This window comes from Triticum dicoccoides, chromosome 7A, assembly GCF_002162155.2.
Source record: "Triticum dicoccoides isolate Atlit2015 ecotype Zavitan chromosome 7A, WEW_v2.0, whole genome shotgun sequence".
Classification (NCBI taxonomy): domain Eukaryota; kingdom Viridiplantae; phylum Streptophyta; class Magnoliopsida; order Poales; family Poaceae; genus Triticum; species Triticum dicoccoides.
In genome coordinates this window covers 741269427-741288410 of record NC_041392.1, presented here as the reverse complement: position 1 = coordinate 741288410, position 18984 = coordinate 741269427, and the positions used below count along the sequence as shown (strand labels likewise).

Sequence of the window (18984 nt, the reverse complement as noted above, 5' to 3'; positions counted from 1 at the left end):
GCCTGGATGACTCATCTGGAGGTGCTTCATTCCCTTTCTGGCTTTCTCGCTTCAAAAGTCACGAGGTGGTGGAGTTGAAGTTGGGAAGAGATGCACATCCTGGTCGGGTTCATACTCAAACCCGGTGCTTGCTTGAGAGTGTCTACGCCAACAACCATTGCGCTTGGCTGTCGGCCGGCTCCATCATGCCATCATATCATAAACCGATGGACGAAGAACGCCCAGCCAAAAGTTTTGCAATGCTTCTACTTTAAGGAATCTGCAATGAGGTGTCATGGAGGTATGTCCCATCCCAAGTGGTGAGTCCCTGGCGACGACAAGGTTGTGTACGAGAAGAAGACGCTAGGGACCCGATTGTGTTTTCTATCTAGTTGTCAGGGTCCTCTACGAAAGAGTCATGGACCAGTTTGTAATTTAGATTTAGTTCTAGTTGGGTCCTTCAGTATGAACGCAGCATCGGGTTCCTTTCCTAGAGCTCACTCTCCAACTCAACAGTCGCTCCCATTCCGAACCCTCGATCCCCTTCCTCCAGACCTCCACCACGGCCGCCATGGCTGCGCCGGCGCCGCCGCCGGCCTCCATCCCCGTCCCAGACGAGCTCCTGGAGGAGATCTTCCTCCGCCTGCCCACCCTGGACGCGCTCGCCTTCGCCTCTGCCGCCTGCACGTCCTTCCGCCGCCGGACGTCGTTTCTTCTTCCTCCTCCTGCGTCCTGCCGGGGGATGGCCCCCGCTGGCGGCCCCGCGACGTCCGGGACGGCCGCGTCCTCCTCGATTGGACCCCCCTCCACCGCTCCATCATCAAGAACTGGGGCTACTCCGAAGAAAGGATCCTCATCGGTGACTACGACGATGGTCCCCGGACCAAACGGGAGTTGTGCAAAGCCGCCAGGTTCCACCTCGCAGTCTGCCATCCCTTATCCAGCAGATACCTGCTGCTTCCAACCATACCCAAGGACCTCGCCGCCAGCCACAAGATCGCCTTTGGGCATTCGAGCCCGTGCTCGCTCCCTCTACCGGGGACGATGGAGAGGAGGAGCCCTTCAAGGTGATATGCTTTGCAAGATACCCGACAAAGCTCGTCCTCTTTGTCTTTTCATCCACAAGTAGGCAATGGTCCATGGTCGAGTCTCCCAGCTTCCCTTGTTTGGAATATTTGTCCTGTTTTGACTGCGTGCGCGGCTGCTTCTACTGGACAGAACCTTATTACTGGAGTCACCATTTGATGGTGCTGGACACACGCACCATGATGTTCTCCACTGTCGATCTTCTCACCGGCTGCCATAAAGAGCTCAGGGATCTGGATGACCAGAGCTTTCATTGGCGGCGGCCGAATGGAGTTGTCGCGGGTAGACAAGTAGCCCTTGAGATGTTTTCTCTTGTCCGTCAACACGGGTCCTTTGCTCTCTACCGTACCTCTCCGCAGAATAATTCCGAAGAATGGAAGCTGGAGAAGATCATACACCTGCCTGAGCAGTTTCATGACTATTCCATTTCCACGGTGGGCGCAGCCGAGGGATTCTTGTTCTTCCAAGGTGCTCCAGAAGGTAATCCTATTGACCATGTGGATTGTTACTCAATGGAGGTCAAGACTTATGAAATCACCAAGGTCTGTTCCAAGTTGCTGAACCTCCCCAATCGCATGCTTGCCCTCCCATACTTTAGCTTCCCACCGGTGTTATTGGAACCAACTATTTGATCAACTGGTAAGCCTAACTATTTTATTTTGTGTTGTCATTGGGAGCATGTTTTGCTTGTTGTACTAGCACATTGATGTAGAAAAAACTAACTAGAGGTAGCTAATGCATCGATTGTCTCTGCACGCCTGTTTAACAATTATATTTGATTGAGAAGGTTAATGGAAAAAATGTGATTACATGCTAGTTCGAAAAGCTAATTTTATTGCTCCATATCCTAGGAGAGAAAATGGCTTTCACGCTGGCATATTCGTATAGTACATCTTTAGTCATACTTTGCACTTACACGTCATCCATTCAATTGAACGGTGATGTTAAAAAAAAGGAATGTTGCATAACCAGTAAGTTGAGTTTGAAGGCCCCGAGTCTTCTATTTGTGAATACTCCTTATTTACCATGTTCTGTTTTCAAGAATATAGAGTTCACATGTCATGTTCTGCTATTTTTTGAAATATTGCTTCCAAACTGCAATACGATGGATCTGGGATTCTTGGGGAGCAGCAATAAGCAGATTGTGCACCTTTGTTCTTAAGCTATATTGTACTCTACAATTTAGGACATGCCTCCTTCCTAGGAAAATGGAATAGGAAAGATCCCCATTGCATCTTCTGTTATTGCTTCAAAATCCTAACTGAATATAAGGATCCCCTGAATATGTGTGTGCAGATCTGAGCTCGCTTGTGAGCTGCTTCTATGGTCTTGCTTGGGCCATAACATCTGTAGTTGGATGGAGGAGTTTCAAGATGGCGCTACAAATCTGCCAGCATGTAGTTTGATATGTCCGTATTAAGCGTTTGCATGTATGTATGTACGCAGGATATGTCCGTATTATGTTGGCTTTTTTACCAACACTAGCCTCTAAGAAACTAAGAATCGTACCGATGTTTGTGTTGGAAGATTAGCTTGGCAAATTGTGCTGACTTTGGTTATATAATATATATTCTGTGTGTTCCTTGGTCTAGAAGTGAGAACTAAGCTTTTCTCTGCATGAATGGATGGGTCAGTTGATTTCTTTTATTAAGATGTTTCTGATTAGTTCATCTATAGTTGCTGCCAATTTCTTGCGCACCGAGCATGCATGTTTTTGTTGATACTGTGTGCAAATGGATGGTTCCGTTCCATAGAACCTAATATATTCAGTTAGGAATTTGAAGTAACAACATCTAGAGGCTGGCTATTCATGAAGCATACAGATGGATATCATACAAACCTGGTGCATGCAAACACCAACTTCCAAAGCATCAGGTTTCATATAAATGTACTCAAAAGTGAGTTGAGAGCATGCACACGAATTCCAGAAACCTTTTCTTTTTCATGTTAAAATGGCTGCAAACAGGAGCCAAAAGAAAAGCACTTGATACACCAGTACACACCCATGAATTTACTGTGACCACCATCAGCACCAAAGTAGCAACTTCCACAAACATTTCTAGCAAACAAATCAGGAGAAAATAGATGTTCTTTACATCTTAACAAACACAATGGGTATATGCTACATCGCCAAAGCAGCAAGGCCAAGTGATTCAGGATCCGGCAGCCGCCTACATTGTGGAAGTTTTTTTTTCCGGTGGTAGATTGCGATTGGGATGTGCGGGCCGAGCTGCTACCGCCCTCTTCAGCGCCTTAACCCGGTTAGCCTCCATGCGAGCTCTCTGCTCCTCCGCCAGCTCGACTTTGCTTGGCTTCATCCAACATTTTCCACTGCACCTCTGCCTCTCCAGGTCTGATTCAGGTTCCTGTTGTATGATTAACAATGACAGAGAATCACAGGTCAGCAAAGCATTCATACTAACCTGCAAAGTCCGAAAACTAATGCACAGAGGCTTGAGAAGAATTAGTCCGGAAAACTAAATTACTCCCTCCGTTCCTAAATATTTGTCTTTTTAAAGATTTCAATGGACTACCACATACGGATGTATATAGACATATTTTAGAGTGTAGATTCACTCATTTTGCTCCGTATATAGTCACTTGTTGAAGTCTCTAGAAAAACAAATATTTAGGAACGGAGGGAGTATAATACTAACAACTTCTGTGTTTCTTAGGGAGCTTCCATTTTATTTTCATGGATGAGATGAATCACACTCAACTTAGATGTGTGTTTAATTAGCATCTCTGAAACAAGCAAGGATAGTGTCAATGAAGAATACATAGGCCCACCAAAAACACATCAGTTCTGTCAAGACATGTTACGCCATAAAAATCTATTGAAATTTGTGAAATAGCACAATGACACAACAGTTCTGTTTCTGCACATAGCCCTTCTACCTTTCCTTTCTAACAAGAGTGGCAAGACGAGGAGCATGGCCGATCCTTCTTTTCAGGCGTGTTGCTGTACTTTATGAAATATTCATGTTCGCTTATAAAATTTCTTCATGTGGATGCATAGCAGGCCATTGCGTTTTCCATTGAAGATGGTAGTTAAAATATAGTCCCCTGCTGATTTTTAGGGGGAGAAGCCTCTACTGATTTTTATTAAAGAAGAAGATGTGGATGAGCTCTTAGCTCAGAGGCCAGGCTGAAGTGTTGCCACCGAGACGGCGTGGGTTCGAACATCGGTTCTTACGCTGGGTCTCACATCTTCTTCTTTAATTTTTCCCCCATGTTGAAGCACCCTGTTGTAACTTGTAACTGCTCCATTTGACCAGTGGAAAAATAAATTCAATTTGTTTTGCCTCTTATCAGGCTTATTTAAATCTGAATAGCTAATTATCTATCAGCATTTGTGTTCTTTTTAGATATGGCATGTTCTAATTTTGATTGCTTTTGATATACAAGAATGTTTTTGCTTGAGATGATTTCCAGATCATGTTTTTTGTCTTGCATAAAATGTGCTGGGGTATTGTGTGTATGTTCATTTATTACATAGTAAAACAACTAAAGATCTTTTTCGTGTGCGATTCATACCAGTTGAAAATCGAGGAAAACTAAGTGAATCGGAAGTTGAGACTGAACCAACTGGTCTGTCAAATAAGTTGCTCGATTGGCACTTTCTAAACGTACTAGTTGAATACCCGTGCGTTGCCACGGGACATAAAATAGATACATCGGTCATTGTTTTAATCCGGAAGTGTCAAACATGATGGATATTCAGCCATATAACGACAACTACCAATTCTTTCTCCCACTTTTTTTCTCCTGGACATTAATCATGTCTGCATTTCACCATGAAATAGTAGGGGAGGCCCCTGATGTGGATTTTAAAAAGTAGAAGTGTGTCCCTAACTTCCTATGTCACCGTCTCTTTCACTACTTCCCTTGCATCCAGAAAAGCGGCAGTTCCTTCCTCTCCACATCCATTGTCTTAATCCATCTTTGCTCTACCATTGTTGTCAATTCAAATGTGGGTCATTTCGCCTTACTATTGCTTGGGCAATTCTTCAAAACATTAGAAGATCTATGAAATGGTGCATATATATCAAGAGAAATGACGAGTAGGGATGACAACTTACCAACAAAGAGACATATATATAATCACCAACTCCCCTTTATACCTCATTCATCCTGGGGTGGCCATTTGTATAATCAATGTAACCGGGAACATGTACATAACTAATATTATCTCCATCAAATATGATGATAATCCAATGATTACAAATGCTCCAACACCCTAGTATGATCATTTTGTTGAAGCAGGGTGAGTGTTGCGTTGATATGCATCAACAAGTATGTCCATGAGTGGCAGGCCTCTATGGAAAAAAGTGAGCTGAGTACAAGAGAAAAAGAAGCGCAACACTGGATGAATATTTGGACACAAAACAGATTCTAAGCTCTTCACCATCATAATTGTAACCTTTATTCAATAAACAAAAATATAGTAAGGATACACAAATATGATAAGAGCACGCTGATCTACTAAATAGTAAGTACGGTGTTTCATGTTGACCTAATTCAGTCAAATGCTTACAGGAATAGGTACGCTTGCAAATCCAGGATACATTATTTATTACAGAAAAATCAAATTCATTTATGAAAGTTCTTCATGCTACAGAGATATATACATGATGGAAAACCTATCCTCTCCAAACCCTCTCAATGAAGTGACATCAATACAAAACCAAAGAAAGAACTCCAAAAAACACAGCAATTTGCCCATTAAAATTGAACCTAATTGTGCCTGGGTAAGCTCCAATGCACATATACCTAAATTTTCTTCGCCTTTTGTCTGTTTGAGTCGGCAAACGGACAGGCAGATATGGGTGGATAGGTGACCACGGCATGTGAACCCAACAGGACCCATTTGGTGATGATGCCCTCATTGTCCGCCCTTGAGAGTCGCATACCCGGCCTTGCACAGTGACATGAGAGCTCGCCGGAGCCGACGAAGAGCCCACGGCCGCGCTTTGGACGCACATGCTCGTCCAACGTGACGCACATGCTCGGCCACAAGTAAGAAAAATATTCAGCTAGAGTAAACAAATCAAGTCTTCATTAAAACATTCAAGCTGCATGATTCCACAAGTGTCGTCAGCCTCTGCCACCAATCTGGCAAAAACACCACATGCTGGATTGATCGCTTGCATAATTCAGTTAAAGTAATTGCCTGAATATAGCACGAGCTGTTTCAGATGGCTTGCAAAAACACAGTAGGGTGTTCTCAAACACACACACACACACACACACACACACACACACACACACACACACACACACACACACACACACACAGCAGGGTACTCGGTGCACATTACTGCAAACTAACCAATAAGAGGGAAAATTTAGAGCCAACTGAACATCCTCACTCGAATAGTTTGATGCACGTACCGTCCTGGTCGAGATGATTGATGAACTGGAACTGGAAAAACACACTACAGGAATCAGAACTGTGCATGCATAACAGAAAGCGGCAATTTTAGTACCAAGCAGAACCAGTCGACCAGCATCTGATAAAGAAAAGGGAGGTGGAGCAGCGCCTGGCTTGAGAAGAGAAGGGGTCCGTGAAGGACTGGTCGCGATGAAGAAAGTCAGTACCAGCGGCGGAATGGGACGCGGACTGGGACCGGCGGCCAATAGGAGCAGCCGAGCAGTGATCCGTCGAGCTCAGCGTCTGAGTCGTCGTCGGTCCATATTAGCGGCGGCGGTGTCGAGCATGTGGTACAGGGCAGTAAGGCACGCTGGCGACCGACACGACGACAACACGACAGCGAAGGAGATGAGCGTCGGACGACGGTGAGAAGGGAGGGTTGTCGTGTAGAGGAGATCGGGTGGCGGAGCAGCGTCGTCCATGGAGGCACGGACAAGACGACAGCCACCTCTACCATGAGGTGGACGAGCAGACCACGAGGTGGACGAGGAGGGGAGCAGTTGCAGAAGATATCAATGGCCATGCGTGGCACATAGCGGCGGATCGAGAGCTCTGTGTGGGAGCGGTGGTGTTTGTGGGCGGAGCGGCGGGGAGACTTTTCAGGCGATAGAGACGGGAGCGAGGGATGAGACTTGCCTGCTCCCCCGTTGTGTGCCCATCCGTGCTCCCGTCTACGTGGCTTGGAGAGACCCGGCGTGCGACGTGCGTTAGTGGGTTGCAGTTGTTTTCGTGGTTTGTTTACCATAGGGTTTTTTTTCGGGGGAAGAAGCGATCACATGAGGCCGTGTTTTTTCGGATCACAGCAGTTGGTTTGTTTACGGTTGACTTTTTTTCCTGGGGAAGTATCGATTGCACGAGCCGGGGAACAGCGAACGCACGATGAGGGAGAGGGCTGGTTGAACCATCACGACGACTGCAGTTCCCCCTTTAATCTAAATATATTTGATGCTTTTTCTCTCTATTCATCTTGCTATCTATAACAACTACTGCTTGTATTGCTCGATATCATCGTTTAAATAGTACTGTTTTACGTCCTATTGCCCCATTTCCATGTGTATTGCTGTGAGGTGAATGAGTATACTATTTTGATCTCTGAGCACAGATGTCCTCTGTTTGCGAGATCAGTACATTTTGTTTATCTATTCCTAATTTTGTAGCGAAGCGAGTAATTTTTCCAAGCTGTGAACCTGTCAGTTCATCTAAATGTCCCATTGTGACCTTGTCGTGTTGCTCGCTTTTCATCAGAATACACATTATTGACAAATTATGTATGTTTGTTCCTAGGTAACAGCGTTGGTGATGGACATAGTGGAGGCGAAAAGTTCGTTGATATATAAGATGGTTTTCTGGTGGGATATGCATGCCAGTAAACGCTACGGTGTCCTAATAGGCCAGTGGCGTAAGGAGTTTCTCTAGAAGAATTTTGATGCTCGCCATGGATATTCAGGCTGATTTACTCTTTCAGATTGGCAAGCTGCATTGGTTTTTCTTGATGGTTATTGCTTTTCATGTCTTGGAAGTTTTATCTCCTACTGTGATTTGCAAGGATTTTACACAAATTTTTCAGGCTAATCGATAGTAACTGCATAGCCTAGATTAAAAAACTATACATTTGAGCATGTTTGATGTCACAAAATTTTAGGATTTTGTTTCATATTGTTTTTTCATTATTATTTTTGCTCACCTGGGTGTGGGTACACCTGGGAGTAGAAAAAAAATACCCTGTTCGGCTTAGAAATTAATAATATTGTTGGTCATTTTGGATTGCTACTCGGATAACTTTCATGTGAATCCCAATCTGTGACTTGCCCAATACTGTGTCGAGATGTATCATACTGTCTGTTCAAGTCTTTTCGAAGTGAAGTCAGGGTGAGATGAAAAGACAGCTGAAAAGGGAAATTTGGAGTGGAGAGGAGCCAAGCTTGAGATTAAGATCCCAATGACATAGGTATGTTAGTAGTATGTGTGGTTTATATGTTGCTATTGTTAGATGTGTATAGTCTCTTTTCGGTATATACCCATTGTATAAGGGGGTTCCTGCACTTTACCACACATGTATATTGTATTGGCCTTTGGCCCTCAGTAAAGCTAGTTGCTCATTATCCAACATGGTATCAGATGTTAGGCTAGCTTCGCTCCCCCGCATGATGCAACTCCGTGCTCTCCCTTCCTAGCCTACCTCGTCTCCGTCCGCTGCGGTTCGATTCCGGCCGCCACTGCCTGCCTCAGCCCGCCTCTGGTCGTTCTTGGCCGTTCTTTTCTCTGCCCCGACTGGATTCGCCACTCTGCCTGGCTCCGCCCCCATCTCTCTATTCAGGTCGCCGCCGCCTGCTGGTTTGCTTGGTCGCCATCGGCCGCCACCGCCTGCTGCTGTCCCGTCCGGCCTAGCCGTCCCTGTCAGTCCGTTTCAGTCGCCCCCGGCTGTTCCGTCCGGTCCCGCCGCCCCCGGATGCTGGTTCTAGCCGCCGTTGTTGCCTGGCTTTGCCCCAGCTGGATTTGGCTGCCTGCTGTCCTTTGTCCAGCGAACAAGCAGCATCTTGCAAGGCGCGTACGCATCTCTGCCTGCGCTAGGCCGCGCCGCTCCTGATTCAGCGAGCCCTTGCTGGCCTCGAGCGCACCTTTGCCCGATCCAGATCGGGTGTGTGTGTTCGTTGACTCCCAAAAAAGAGAGAGAGAGCAAGCACCAACATCAGAGAGACTTCCTTATGTCCTCTTCAGGCTATGTTGCCGTCCCTCGGTGCTCGGTGATCTTCGATGGCACCAACTATGCTGAGTTTGTGGGCTTCATGCGCATCCATATGCGTGGACTCCTTTTGTGGGGTGTTCTCTTTGGCGAGGTCCCTTGTCCGCCATGCCCTGTTGCGCCAGTGGCCCCAATCTCACCAGTGCCGCCGGTTCTTACTGCTGATGCTTCTCAGGCTGACTGGGATGCTGCCAAGACTCTAGATGATGCTGCAGTGGATGATTATGATCAACAGGTATCCGCATATTCTAATACTCTTTCTGTCTACCGGGATGATCTGTTTGCTTACACTCAGTGGTGCAATGATGATGCTCGAGCTGTTGCTGTTCTCACTGCGAGTGTCCTTCCTCAGTTTGCTTCGGAGTTCATGGGCCTCGGCACTGTTGCAGCGATGTGGTCCTATCTTTGCTAGTGCTATCAGCCCTATGGTGATGCTCTATACCTTTCTGTGGTGCGCCAGGAGCATGCTCTTCAGCAGGGTGACTCGTGTGTTGTTGAGTTCTATTCACAGTGCTTTGCCATCTGGCGTCAGCTTGACTCAGTGCAGACAGTTGTTTGTGGCACTTGCCGTTGCTGTCAGGCTACGCAGTCTGACTTGGAGTTTCAGAGGGTTCATGAGTTCTTATCTCGTCTCCGATCTGAGTTTGAGCCTCGTCGTGCTCACCTGCTTGCTCGTGGTCGTGTTCCTATCTCGGAGGTGCTTGCCGAGCTTCGTGCTGAGGAGACCCGCCTTCGCTCTGCTGGGTTGCTTGGTGTTCCGTCAGTGTTGGCTGCTCGAGCTCCTATGACATCTGCTCGTCTTACCGCTCCGCCGCTCCTGCCTACTCCTTCAGGGAGGGGGTGGGTGGGTCGCCCTCCTTATGCAGAGAAGGGCACGTCGCGCCGTGACACCTTCTGTGGATACTGCTCCAGGTCAGGTCATCCAGAATCTGACTGTCGCCAGAAGAAGCGTGACCGGAGGCGCTCCTTTTCCAGTGGGACTCCTGTGTCTTCCTCGACTCCGCCACTCACTGACTAGGACATTGTACGGCTCAAGCGTCTACTTGCTTCATCTGGTTCTTCATCGACGGGTTCTACGGCTGCTGTGACTGCTTCCACCACACCGCCAGCATCTACTCCGTCAGGTACATCTTTGTGGGTTCTGGATTCTGGGGCTTCTTTTCATATGTCCTCTGATTCTTCAGCATTGTCTTCTCTTCGCCCCCTTGATTCTCCTATTAATGTTCTTAGCACCGATGGCACATCTCTTCCTGTTGCTAGTTGTGGTATTCTTTACACTCAGTCGTTTTCTGTCCCGAGTGTTTCACATGTTCCTCGTCTTACCATGAATCTTTTTTCCGCTGCCCAACTTACTGATTCTGGTTGTCGTGTCATTCTTGATACCGACTCTTGCTCCATTCAGGATCGTCGCACCAAGGCTTTGGTTGGTGCTGGCCCCCGGTGCCATGAGTCAGCGGGCCTTTGGGAGGTTGACTGGCTTTGTGATCCTTCCGCTGCCACCACTTCTGCCAGTTCTCATGCTCTCGCTACCTCCTCGTCTGCGTCCTTCCAGCAGTGGCACCATCACCTTGGTCACATGTGTGGCTCTCGTTTATCATCATTAGTGCGTCAGGGCCTCTTAGGGTCGGTATCTGGAGATGTTTCTTTACATTGTAATGGTTGTAGACTTGGCAAACAGACCCAGTTACCTTATCCTACCAGTGAGTCGGTATCTCAACATCCTTTTGACTTAGTTCATTCTGATGTCCGGGCTCCTGCTCCCTTTGATTCGAAAGGTGGTCATCGCTACTATGTTTTGTTTATTGATGATTTCTCTCGTTACACTTGGCTCTACTTCATGAAATCTCTGTTGGGGATCGTAGTAGAAATTAAAAAATTCTACGCATCACCAAGATCAATCTATGGAGTATTCTAGCAACGAGGGGAATAGGAGTGCATCTACATAGCATTGTAGATTGCGAGAGGAAGCGTTCAATTGAACGGGGATGACCAAGTGCCGAACGGACGGCACCTCTGCGTTCAACACACGTACGGTTGGGAAGACGTCTCCTCCTTCTTGATATAGCAAGGGGGAAGGAGAGGTTGATGAAGATCCAGCAGCACGGCAGCGTGGTGGTGGATGCAGCAGGATCCCGGCAGGGCTTCGCCAAGCACAAGCGGGGAGGAGAGGTGTTACGGAGGGAGAGGGAGACGCCAAGAGCAAGGTGCGGATGCCCTTCCTCCCTTCCACTATATGTAGGGGCTAGGGGGCGCATGCCCCCTTGGAGATCCCATCTAAAAGGGGGGGCGGCGGCGGCCCCAGGGGGCAACGGCCCCCTTAGGGTTTCCAACCAGGGGGGCGCATGCCCCCTCGGGGGGCAACGGCCCCCTAGGGTTTCCAACCCTAGGTGCCTTGGGCCCTTGGGTGGGGCGCACCAGCCCATCAGGGGCTGGTTCCCACGCCACTTCAGCCCATGGGGCCCTCCGGGATAGGTGGCCCCATCCAGTGGACCCCCGGGACCCTTCCGGTGGTCCTGGTACAATACCCGTAACCCCCGAAACCTTCCCGCTGGCCGAAACTGGACTTTCTATATATAAATCTTTACCTCTGGACCATTACAGAACTCCTCGTGACGTCCGGGATCTCATCCGGGACTCCAAACAACTTTTGGGTTACTGCATACTAATATCTCTACAACCCTATCGTCACCGAACCTTAAGTGTGTAGACCCTACGGGTTCGGGAGACACGCAGACATGACTGAGACGGCTCTCCGGTCAATAACCAATTGCGGGATCTGGATACCCATGTTGGCTCCCACATGCTCCTCCATGATCTCATCGGATGAACCACTATGTCGAGGACTTAATCAATCCCGTATTCAATTCCCTTTGTCAATCGGTATGTTACTTGCCCGAGACTCGATCGTCGGTATCCCAATACCTTGTTCAATCTCGTTACCGGCAAGTCACTTTACTCCTACCGTAATGCATGATGTCGTGACCAACCCCTTGGTCACATTGAGCTCATTATGATGATGCATTACCGAGTGGGCCCAAAGATACCTCTCCCTCATACGGAGTGACAAATCCCAGTCTCGATTCGTGTCAATCCAACAGACACTTTCGGAGATACCTGTAATGTACCTTTATAGTCACCCAGTTACGTTGTGACATTTGGCACACCCAAGGCACTCCTACGGTATCCGGGAGTTGCACAATCTCATGGTCTAAGGAAATGATACTTGACATTCAGAAAGGCTACAGCAAACGAACTACATGATCTTTGAGCTAAGCTTAGGATTGGGTCTTGTCCATCACATCATTCTCCTAATGATGTGATCCCATTATCAATGACATCCCCATGTCCATAGCCAGGAAACCATGACTATCTGTTGATCAACGAGCTAGTCAACTAGAGGCTCACTAGGGACACATTGTGGTCTATGTATTCACACATGTATTACGATTTCCGGATAATACAAATCTAGCATGAATAATAGACAATTATCATGAACAAGGAAATATAATAATCATTTTATTATTGCCTCTAGGGCATATTTCCAACAGTCTCTCACTTGCACTAGAGTTAATCATCTAGTTACATTGTGATGAATCGAACACTCATGGAATTCTGGTGTTGATCATGTTTTGCTCTAGGGAGAGGTTTAGTCAACGGATCTGCAACATTCAGGTCCGTATGTACTTTACAAATTTCTATGTCTCCATTTTGAACACTTTCACGAATGGAGTTGAAGCGACGCTTGATATGCCTGGTCTTCCTGTGAAACCTGGGCTCCTTGGCAAGGGCAATAGCTCTAGTGTTGTCACAGAAGAGAGTCATCGGCCCCGACGTATTGGGTATGACTCCTAGGTCGGTGATGAACTCCTTCACCCAGATTGCTTCTTGTGCTGCCTCCGAGGCTGCCATGTATTCCGCTTCACATGTAGATCCCGCCATGACGCTTTGCTTGCAACTGCACTAGCTTACTGCCCCACCATTCAAAATATACACGTATCCGGTTTGTGACTTAGAGTCATCCAGATCTGTGTCGAAGCTAGCGTCGACGTAACCCTTTACGATGAGCTCTTCGCCACCTCCATAAACGAGAAACATATCCTTGGTCCTTTTCAGGTACTTCAGGATGTTTTTGATCGCTGTCCAGTGTTCCTTGCTGGGATTACTTTGGTACCTACCTACCAAACTTATGGCAAGGTTTACATCAGGTCTGGTACACAGCATGGCATACATAATAGACCCTATGGCTGAGGCATAGGGGATGACACTCATCTCTTCTATATCTTCTGCCGTGGTCGGGCATTGAGCCGTGCTCAATCGCACACCTTGCAATACAGGCAAGAACCCCTTTTTGGACTGATCCATATTGAACTTCTTCAATATCTTGTCAAGGTACGTACTTTGTGAAAGACCAATGAGGCGTCTCGATCTATCTCTATAGATCTTGATGCCTAATATATAAGCAGCTTCTCCAAGGTCCTTCATTGAAAAACACTTGTTCAAATAGGCCTTTATGCTTTCCAAGAATTCTATATCATTTCCCATCAACAGTATGTCATCCACATATAATATGAGAAATGCTACAGAGCTCCCACTCACTTTCTTGTAAACGCAGGCTTCTCCATAAGTCTGCATAAACCCAAACGCTTTGATCATCTCATCAAAGCGAATGTTCCAAATCCGAGATGCTTGCACCAGCCCATAGATTGAGCGTTGGAGCTTGCACACCTTGTTAGCATTCTTAGGATCGACAAAACCTTCCGGCTGCATCATATACAATTCTTCCTTAAGAAAGCCGTTAAGGAATGCCGTTTTGACGTACATTTGCCATATCTCATAATCATAGAATGCGGCAATTGCTAACATGATTCGGACGGACTTCAGCTTCGCTACGGGTGAGAAAGTCTCATCGTAGTCAACCCCTTGAACTTGTCGATAACCCTTAGCGACAAGTCGAGCCTTATAGATGGTCACATTACCATCCGCGTCTGTCTTCTTCTTAAAGATCCATTTATTTTCTATGGCTCGCCGATCTTCGGGCAAGTCAGTCAAAGTCCATACTTTGTTTTCATACATGGATTCTATCTCGGATTTCATGGCTTCTAGCCATTTGTCGGAATCTGGGCCCGCCATCGCTTCTTCATAGTTCGAAGGTTCACCGTTGTCTAACAACATGATTTCCAAGACAGGGTTGCCGTACCACTCTGGTGCGGAACGTGTCCTTGTGGACCTACGAAGTTCAGTAGGAGCTTGATCCGAAGTATCTTGATCATCATCATTAACTTCCTCTCTAATCGGTGCAGGCACCACATGAACATTTTCCTAAGCTACGCTACTCTCTGCTTCAAGAGGCAGTACTTCATCAAGCTCTACTTTCCTCCCACTTACTTCTTTCGAGAGAAACTCTTTCTCTAGAAAGGACCCATTCTTGGCAACAAAGATCTTGCCTTCGGATTTGAGGTAGAAGGTATACCCAACAATTTCTTTAGGGTATCCTATGAAGATGCATTTTCCCGACTTGGGTTCAAGCTTTTCAGGTTGAAGTTTCTTGACATAAGCATCGCATCCCCAAACTTTTAGAAACGACAGCTTAGGTTTCTTCCCAAACCATAATTCATACGGTGTCGTCTCAACGGATTTCGACGGAGCCCTATTTAAAGTTAATGCGGCAGTCTCTAAAGCATAGCCCCAAAATGATAGCGGTAAATCGGTAAGAAACATCATAGATCGCACCATATCTAATAGAGTGCGATTACGACGTTCGGACACACCATTACGCTGAGGTGTTGCAGGCGGGGTGAGTTGTGAAGCTATTCCACATTTTCTTAAGTGTGTGCCAAATTCATGACTCAAGTATTCCCCCCCCCCCACGATCTGATCGCAAGAACTTGATTTTCCTGTCACGTTGATTCTCAACCTCACTCTGAAATTCCTTGAACTTTTCAAAGGTCTCAGACTTGTGTTTCATTAAGTAGACATACCAATATCTACTCAAGTCATCAGTGAGGGTGAGAACATAACGATAGCCACCGCGAGCCTCAACACTCATTGGACCGCACACATCAGTATGTATGATTTCCAATAAGTTGGTTTCTCGCTCCATTGTTCCTGAGAACTGAGTCTTGGTCATCTTACCCATGAGGCATGGTTCGCACGTGTCAAATGATTCGTAATCAAGAGACTCTAAAAGTCCATCTGCATTGAGCTTCTTCATGCGTTTGACACCTATGTGACCAAGGCAGCAGTGCCACAAGTATGTGGGACTATCATTATCAACCTTACATCTTTTGGTATTCACACTATGAATATGTGTAGCATTACGCTCGAGATTCATTAAGAATAAACGATTCACCATCGGAGCATGACCATAAAACATATCTCTCATATAAATAGAACAACCATTATTCTCGGATTTAAATAAGTAGCCATCTCATATTAAACGAGATCCTGATACAATGTTCATGCTCAAAGCTGGCACTAAATAACAATTATTTAGGTTTAAAACTAATCCCGTAGGTAAATGTAGAGGTAGCGTGCCGGCGGCGATCACACCGACCTTGGAACCATTCCCGACGCGCATCGTCACCTCGTCCTTCGCCGGTCTCTGTTTATTCTGCAGCTCCTGCTTTGAGTTACAAATGTGAGCAACCACACCGGTATCAAATACCCAGGAGCTACTACGAGTACTTGTAAGGTACACATCAATTACATGTATATCACATATACCTTTAGTGTTGCCGGCCTTCTTATCCGCTAAGTATTTGGGGCAGTTCCGCTTCCAGTGACCACTTCCCTTGCAATAAAAACACTCAGTCTCAGGCTTGGGTCCATTCTTTAGCTTCTTCTCGGCAGCTTGCTTACCGGGCGCGGCAACTCCCTTGCCGTCCTTCTTGAAGTTCTTCTTACCCTTGCCTTTCTTGAACTTAGTGGTTTTATTCACCATCAACACTTGATGTTCCTTTTTGACTTCTACCTCTGCTGATTTCAGCATTACAAATACTTCAGGAATGGTCTTTTCCATCCCCTGCATATTGAAGTTCATCACAAAGCTCTTGTAGCTCGGTGGAAGCGACTGAACGATTCTGTCAATGACCGCGTCATCCGGGAGATTAACTCCCAGCTGAGTCAAGCAGTTATGCAACCCAGACATTTTGAGTATGTGCTCACTGACAGAACTATTTTCCTCCATCTTAAAGCTGAAGAACTTGTTGGAGACTTCATATCTCTCGACCCGGGCATGAGCTTGAAAAACCATTTTCAGCTCTTCGAACATCTCATATGCTCTGTGTCTCTCAAAATGCTTTTGGAGCCCCGGTTCTAAGCTGTAAAGCATGCCGCACTGAACGAGGGAGTAATCATTAGCACGTGTCTGCCAAGCGTTCATAACGTCTTGGTTCTGTGGGACGGGTGCGTCACCTAGCGGTGCTTCTAGGACATAATCTTTCTTGGCAGCTATGAGGATGATCCTCAGGTTCTGGACCCAGTCCGTATAGTTGCTGCCATCGTCTTTCAGCTTGGTTTTCTCTAGGAACGCGTTGAAGTTGAGGACAACGTGGGCCATTTGATCTACAAGACATATTGTAAAGATTTTAGACTAAGTTCATGATAATTAATTTCATCTAATCAAATTATTCAATGAACTCCCACTCAGATAGACATCCCTCTAGTCATCTAAGTATAACATGATCCGAGTTAACTAGGCCGTGTCCGTTCATCACGTGAGACGGACTAGTCAACATCGGTGAACATCTTCATGTTGATCATATCTTCTATACGACTCATGCTCGACCTTTCGGTCTTCTGTGTTCCGAGGCCATGTCTGTACATGCTAGGCTTGTCAAGTCAACCTAAGTGTATTGCGTGTGTAAATCTGTCTTACACCCGTTGTATTCGAACATTAGAATCTATCACACCCGATCATCATGTGGTGCTTCGAAACAACGAACCTTCGCAACGGTGCACAGTTAGGGGAACACTTTCTTGAAATTTTACGAGGGATCATCTTATTTAAGCTACCATCGTTCTAAGCAAATAAGATGTAAAACATGATAAACATCACATGCAATCAAATAGTGACATGATATGGCCAATATCATTTGCTCCTTTGATCTCCATCTTCGGGGCTCCATGATCATCGTTGTCACCGGCATGACACCATGATCTCCATCATCATGATCTCCATCATCGTGTCTTCTTGAAGTTGTCACATCAACTATTACTTCTACTACTATGGCTAATGCTTTAGCAATAAAGTAAAGTAATTACATGACGTTTATGTTGACACGCAGGTCATAAATAAATAAAGACAACTTCTATGGCTCCTGCCGGTTATCATACTCATCGACATGCAAGTCGTGATTCCTATTACAAGAACATGATCATCTCATACATCACATATATCATTCATCACATCCTTTGGCCATATCACATCACAAAACACTTGCTGCAAAAACAAGTTAGACGTCCTCTAATTGTTGTTGCAAGTTTTTATGTGGTTGCTATAGGTTTCTAGCAAGAACGTTTCTTACCTATGCCAAAACCACAACGTGAATTGCCAATTTCTATTTACCCTTCATAAGGACCCTGTTCATCGAATCCGATCCGACTGAAGTGGGAGAGACAGATACCCGCCAGCCACCTTATGCAACTAGTGCATGTTAGTCGGTGGAACCGGTCTCACGTAAGCGTACGTGTAAGGTTGGTTCGGTCCGCTTCATCCCACGATGCCGCCGAATCAAGATAAGACTAGTAACGGCAAGATAATTGACAATATCGACGCCCACAACTACTTTGTGTTCTACTCGTGCATAGTAACTACGCATAGACCTAGCTCTGATGCCACTGTTGGGGATCGTATCAGAAATTAAAAAATTTCTACGCATCACCAAGAACAATATATGGAGTATTCTAGCAACGAGGGGAATAGGAGTGCATCTACATACCCTTGTAGATCGCGAGCGGAAGCGTTCAGTTGAACAGGGATGATGGAGTCGTACTCGCCATGATCCAAATCACCGATGACCAAGTGCCGAACGGACAGCACCTCCGCGTTCAACACACGTACGGTTGGGAAGACGTCTCCTCCTTCTTGATCCAGCAAGGGGGAAGGAGAGGTTGATGAAGATCCAGCAGCACGACGGCGTGGTGGTGGATGCAGCAGGATCCCGGCAGGGCTTCGCCAAGCACAAGCGGGGAGGAGAGGTGTTACGGAGGGAGAGGGAGGCGCCAAGAGCAAGGTGCGGCTGCCCTCCCTCCCTTCCACTATATATAGGGGCTAGGGGGGCGCATGCCCCCTTGGAGATCCCATCTAAAAGGGGGGCGGCCCCTGGGGGCAACGGCCCCTTTAGGGTTTCCAACCAGGGGGGCGCATGCCCCCTCGGGGGGGGGGGGCAACGGCCCCCTAGGGTTTCCAACCCTAGGCGCCTTGGGCCCTTGGGTGGGGTGCACCAGCCCATCAGGGGATGGTTCCCACGCCACTTCAGCCCATGGGGCCCTCCGGGATAGGTGGCCCCATCCGGTGGACCCCCGGGACCCTTCCGGTGGTCCCGGTACAATACCGGTAACCCCCGAAACCTTCCCGCTGGCCGAAACTGGACTTCCTATATATAAATCTTTACCTCCGGACCATTCCGGAACTCCTCGTGACGTCCAGGATCTCATCCGGGACTCCGAACAACTTTTGGGTTACTGCATACTAATATCTCTACAACCCTAGCGTCACCGAACCTTAAGTGTGTAGACCCTA

The 18984-nt window shown here is 46.8% G+C and overlaps 1 pseudogene; it reads left to right on the top strand.

Annotated features, from left to right (window-relative positions):
- Window positions 1–550: 550 nt before the first annotated feature.
- On the top strand, window positions 551–1697 carry LOC119330872 (annotated as a pseudogene).
- The last annotated feature ends 17287 nt before the right edge of the window (window positions 1698–18984 follow it).